Below are 6,167 nucleotides of genomic sequence, written 5' to 3'. Positions count from 1 at the left end.
TCCGTGTCCTTCGAATCCCTCCTGCTATAGAAAGGTCCGTAAGCTTTGGTACACACCAACCTTTCACACCCCACTGCAATGCAGCCTCGGAGGCTGGACAGACCCCTGTGAGCACAGATTGCAGAATTGCGTCCCAGCTCCCCTCTCCGTGGCCAGCTTCTCCACCTGCAGCATGCAGAGTCGCCACGTCTGGACGCAAAGCAAAGGCTGCAGTGACAATTCTTGCGTCACCATACCAATAAAAGTAAATGCTAACGTTTTCCCTGTCTGTACCATTTCTCAACCGGTATTCTCAAAACATCGTGCACGGTACTCGCTACCTTAATAAGAAAGACCTCATCTTCCCTTGGAAGAGAGGTAAGTACCTCTGCTTATTCGGCTGCATTTTTCTCTAATTCATTTGCGTTGGGAATTCATAGGATTCATTTTCTTTCTAATCGTCCCTATAGGAAAATGTTAATATTTAACGAATTCTTTCATAGTAACTTTTCTATTTACAAAACGTGATATTCCCTCTCTTCTTACCTTCTCCTCCACTGCGCTTGTGTGGAAGCATTTAGTTTATATCATCTTCATAACAGCGTATAACTATCTAAAACATTGGCATCTATGGAAAAAACCGGGGGCAGGTATTCTGTCCATTTAGAAATCTCTGCCAGCTTCCTCCTCTCCACTTTCTAAAATTTCTTTTTGCATAGAAAGGAACCAGTGACCTAAAATATCTCAAAACTACAGTAGCCTGTACTTAATATTTCCCCTAGACGAAAATATAACCATATAAGAAGGGTGAATCAGGCGACGACATACCTATGAAGGGGTAAAAGAAACTTTAATGGTGGAGGAAGGTTTGGACTCAAAAAGATCCAAGAACAATATTTGGCATGTCAAGGAGAGTAGTGGGTAGTTTTTAGCACAATGTGCTTTATTTTACTACTATTGCACCCTGCAGCTGCCATCCCTCTCCTAACTGCTAAGAACGAGGGAAACTGGGTTATAAAGATAAAAGTACAAGGGAGACCTAGGTTTTACTGAGCGGTATTTTTTCATTCACTTAAGTCATGAGATCACTGCATGAACTTGGGAGAGTGGACCTCATACCCATCTTCAAAACAAGGAAGTAGTTATACTACATATATGTTATACTTAATTATTCCTCAGATCCTTTCAGTTCTAAAACCTAAGCGCAAGACATATTTCTCCACACTATCCTTCTCTCACTAGAAATAACTTCTACAATCTCTGCTTATTTGTGGGTGTAAACTACAGGGAGAAACCTTAGATTAACTTCTTAATTTTACGGAAAAAAATAATGCATTTAGAATTTGGATGTATTTTTGTACTTCAGGTATTTATAGGACAGATAATAAAAATCCCAATTGTATAAAATCCTTCTCACAACTAGTATATAAAGATTCCCTTTTATTCTGGTCTTCTCCCCAAAACTAAGCCCCATCCCAAATCTCCTTAGCTCTAAAGGGAACATACCCTAATATTTCATAAGCAAACCTAGCTATTGTGTTTCAGACTTCCACATTTTTCCCAAGAGCCGTGGGGTCTCAGAGTCTCAGAGAAATCACCCAGGTTCCAAAGGGGAAAACAAGAGGCATTTTAGGTAAGGATAGGTACGTCACACACAAGCAGCCCGAGACACAGCAACAGTGAAGAGGGAGACAAGCCAAGAAATCAGCACCAGGGTTCGTCCAAAAAGTCGAGCAACAAAGGCTGGAGCAACAAGGTCAACCCTGACATTTTCTGGAGCATGAGAGGCAACTATTCATTTAATCATATAGTCATTGAGTACCAGGCATTGTAATAGGCCCTGGGGATGAAATGGTGAGCAAGATGGATGCAGTCCCAATCTTCACCAGCTTGCAAAGCAAAAACTATTTTCTAAGCACCTACAGTGAGTGAGGCACTGTACTGGACACTAAGCATGCAGCCATTCAGCAGCTTCACTTACGTCAAAATAAACACAGAATTCAAGCAGCTGCCCTTTTAGAGGCTTGAATTCATACATTGTAGATAAGACAATATCTAGGATTGCCAGATAAATACAGGACCAGTTAATTTGGAATTTCAGATAAATAAGGAATAATTGTTTAGTATAAGTTTGTCCCAGGTGTCAGATAAACAGCAAAAAAGTTTTTGCTACAGTATGTTGCATACGATATTTCGGATAATTTATACTAAACAATTATTTGCTGTTTATCTGAAATTCAAATTTTACTGGGAGTCTTATATTTTTATTCGCTAAATCCAGCAACCTTAACAACATTCTACTTTTCAATTAACATGTACTGGCTATCTTTTCACAAGAGACCTACATTCTCTTCAAAGGTAAGCACAGCTCTTATGTATATAAACCTTAACTTTTTTAATTAGTTTGATGTCTTTTAAGCCTCCCTTTTTTCAGCTTTATTGAGGTATAACTGACAGACAATAAAAGACGTATTTAAAGTATACAGTGTATATATCTGTGAAAACACCACCATAATGAGGATAATAAATATATTTATCATCCCCAAAAGTTTTCTTGTGCTCCTTTGTAATCCTTCCCCCAACCACTAGCTAAGCAACCACTGGTGTGTTTTCTGTCACTATAAATTAATTTGAATTGTCTAGAATTTTATCGAAATGGAATCATACAATATACTCTTTTTTATCTGGAATATCTCACTCAACATAATTGTTGCTTTCAATAATTATGCCTTTTATTCTTTTTCTTGCCTTATTGCACTGACTGGGGATTCCAGTACCATGTTTAATAGGAGTGGTGAAAGTGGACATTTAGTCTCATTATCCCCATCCCCAAGGGGAAAGCACTCAGTCTTTCACCGTTAAGTATGATGTCAGATTTTTTTGTAGATGCCCTTTATCAGGTTCAGGAAGTTCCCTTCTACTCCTTGTTTACTGAGAGTTTTAATCATGAGTGAATGTTGAATTTTATCTAATGCTTTTTCTGCATCTGTTGTGATGACCAAATGGTTTTTCTTTTTAAATTTATTAGTATGGTGAATTACATTGACTTATTTTCAAATGTTAAATCACCCATGCATTTCTAAGATAAAACTACTTGGTCATGGTTTATTATTTTTTTAATATATTGTTGGATTTGGTTTACTAATATTTTTGTCAAGGCTATTGTTTCTCTTTTCATGAGCAATATCGGTGTGTTATATCCTTTTCTTGTAATGTCTTTGTCTGATTTTGGTATCAATTCTTTGGTTTTTCAGAAGAGGAGTTGTAGAATTCAAACACTGATGTTTATTATACTAGTATGCTAGTATAATAAGGGAATTGGCTGTAACTTGTATTAGGTATAATATGGATCAGCTAGATATAACTATTATTATGATACCTAACTCTCTTAAGCTACTTATATATACAGCACACTTCTTTTCCTCTTTTCTGCTCAATTCTTCTTACTCTACCCCCCTTTGCCATTGTTTTCTGCTATAGTAACTTTTTCTTTGCCACTTTACTATAGCATCCTGTTCCTCTTTTGCGTTGCCCTTTTCCTTTGTTCTAAGCTTTTCTAGCTTGTTCTAGTCTTCTGTCTTTTGATCTCAGGATTCCTCTGTTCATTTATTCAAATGGAGTTCGAGGTTCTAGTATGTGCAAGACCCAGTGCTACACAGTATAGTGATATAGCAGAGAATGTGACAGGCAGGTTTGCAGGTATAGCTGGAAGCATTACTGGTCTCCAAGTCCCTGATCATCATCAGTTTTCTCTGACTAGGGAAACCGCTCTGGGTAGGCAGGGGAACTTGAAGGGGAATTCTTCCTGGACTCAGGGGTAGGACCTCTAGCTCACTCCTTATTAGGCTTTGTCTTCTCTGAGCAGGGTGGGGCCCTGTCCACCAAGGGTTCTAGGCCAGTTCACTGAAGGACTAATTGTGGAATTTTCTGAAGCTACACAAATTTATGTAAATCACATAATTTCCCCCTATTTCTTAAAAAAAAAAAAAAATCCTCAATTTGTACTAAATAGATTGGTAGTCTAGGAGCGTCTGGAGAGCCAAGACTCTAGGGTCATGGGGCCTTTAGGTATTTATCCTTCTCTTATGCTTCTTCTCTTTTTGCCCCTTGGCCTCCTTGCTCTGGGATGAAGAGCCCAGGCTGGACTAACTCTCATTGCTCTCTTTCCCCTCAGTAGAGGATCCCTTCTCTTGGCCCAGTTTTCCAGCTAGAGTGGCAGGGAGCTACAACAGACACGTTGAACATTGCTCAAATGTGTTAAGGATTTGCTCAGTCCAGAAATCAGATTTTCAAAATTGTTATTGAAACTTTTTAAATTTTAGAGTTGTATGCATTGCCTGTAGCTGGCAATGAGCCTTCATATATAATTGAATAAATGAACCAATAAATACCTCAAGGCAGTAGAAATGTTTGTGTAAAGGCAAAATAGAAACGAATTAAAACTTGGCAAAATTCTTCAAAACCTTTTAAAATCATCTCATCTAATATGAACTTTAATAAGCTTTATTAATGAAAGAAAAGAGGAAAGAATAAAAAAAAGGAATTTCAGTAAATTTGGTAGTCACTGAATTGTTCATTTGGCAAATTGACTAAAGACTTAACAATGCTAAACTGCGGAAAAAACAGACATTAACTTAAAATATACTCAAAATTAATCATTATAAACTAAGAAATTTCCATGGGAAACACTAAAATTTTGGTTATATTGACTAGGATGCAGTCCTAAGAAAATAAACCATATTAAGATACTTGCTCATTTTTTAAAAAGGATTTTAGAAATCCTTTCCTATTTAAAATCTAAAGAAAAGTGGTAACAGTGATACAATACTCATATACCCTTCACCAAGATTCACCAGTTATTAGTTTTGCCACATTTGCTTTCTCTATATATAGATAGATAGCTATAATTATTATTATTCATTGTTGGAAATCTGAGAGTAAGTTGCAGACATTATGACTTTACAGAATATAGCTCTAAGGATATTCTTTTATATAACCATGCTAAAATGATCAAATGTAGGAAGTTTAACATTGATGCAATTCTGTTCTCTGATGTACATATATAATCTATATTAAAATTTTGCCAATTATCCTAATAAATAAATAATTATCCTTTATAACAATATTTTTTTTCCAATCTAGAATCCAATCCAGGTTCACACGTTGCATTTCTTTGTCCTGTCTCTTTTGTCTCCTCTAATCTGAAAAACTTTTTGTGCCTTTCTTAGTCTTTTACGATATTTACATTTTTTGAAGATTGAAGGCAGTTGTTGCATAGATTGTCCTTCAATCGGGTTTTGTCTTATTGTTAATCTGTGATTAGTTCAGATTATTCATAACTATAACTGATATTTCTTGAATATATTCAAGAAGACTATTTCTTAAAACCAAGTTTTTGGCAAATAGGTAAATGTAGTGAACTTTAACAATCTGTTATTTGAATAACTGATTCTCAAGTGAAATTGGCTTTCTGCCAGTGGTTTTTTAGGACCTACTAATGTTTTCATAAAAATATCATCCTGCTGATCTTGAAAACAAATAGCTTGACCAAGATCAAATACACTTCTTCAGGTTTTTAGACTTTTAAAATATTAACCCATCAAGCAATTGCTAAGTTAAGGCCATTTCATTTATGTGATATTTATTGAAACCTGGTGCTAGATATTTTTGCATAGTTCACAATTTTTTGCATTTGGACCCCAGATTCACAAAATTAAAGTAATAATCTTTGATTTGTAACATGTTCTCATCATTTTCCATGCATGGCCCATTTTCATTTGGTTAATTATTTAAAATAACATAATTAGTTATGATTTCAAAACTAATTATAATTAGTTATTTTAAAAGCTGTGCAACTACAAACCCACCATTCAAAACAAAAGCTAGAAAGACAATAACTTTATGACCTAGGTATGTATCCAAGAGAAACTCTTGCTTATATACAAGAGGAGACATGTAAAATAATATTCATAGCAGCACTGTTTACAATAGCAAAAACCCTGGAAACAACCCAAATGCCTATCAATGAAATACACCAGCATGAATAAATTGGTATATTCACACAATGGACTATTATACAGCAGTCAAAATCAATTAACTATAGCGACACACAACAATATGAATAAATCTTATCAATGTTATATTAACACGTTGCGTAGGGCGGGGTTTAAATCCCTCATACCCCTCTG

General features: G+C 35.7%; 1 protein-coding gene across 1 annotated transcript in view; it reads left to right on the top strand.

Annotated features, from left to right (window-relative positions):
- Positions 1 to 219: 219 nt before the first annotated feature.
- The window catches only part of RUBCN (rubicon autophagy regulator), a 59,120-nt gene continuing 53,172 nt past the window's right edge, over positions 220 to 6,167 (top strand). The window contains exon 1 of the mRNA XM_019723649.3: positions 220 to 357. The gene's annotated coding sequence lies outside the window, so the exon portion shown is untranslated. The remainder of the gene's footprint in view (positions 358 to 6,167) is intronic.

This window comes from Rhinolophus sinicus, chromosome 17 (genome assembly GCF_057876585.1).
Source record: "Rhinolophus sinicus isolate RSI-liver-muscle chromosome 17, RSI-T2T, whole genome shotgun sequence".
NCBI lineage: Eukaryota > Metazoa > Chordata > Mammalia > Chiroptera > Rhinolophidae > Rhinolophus > Rhinolophus sinicus.
This window is presented reverse-complemented; position numbering and strand designations above follow the sequence as displayed.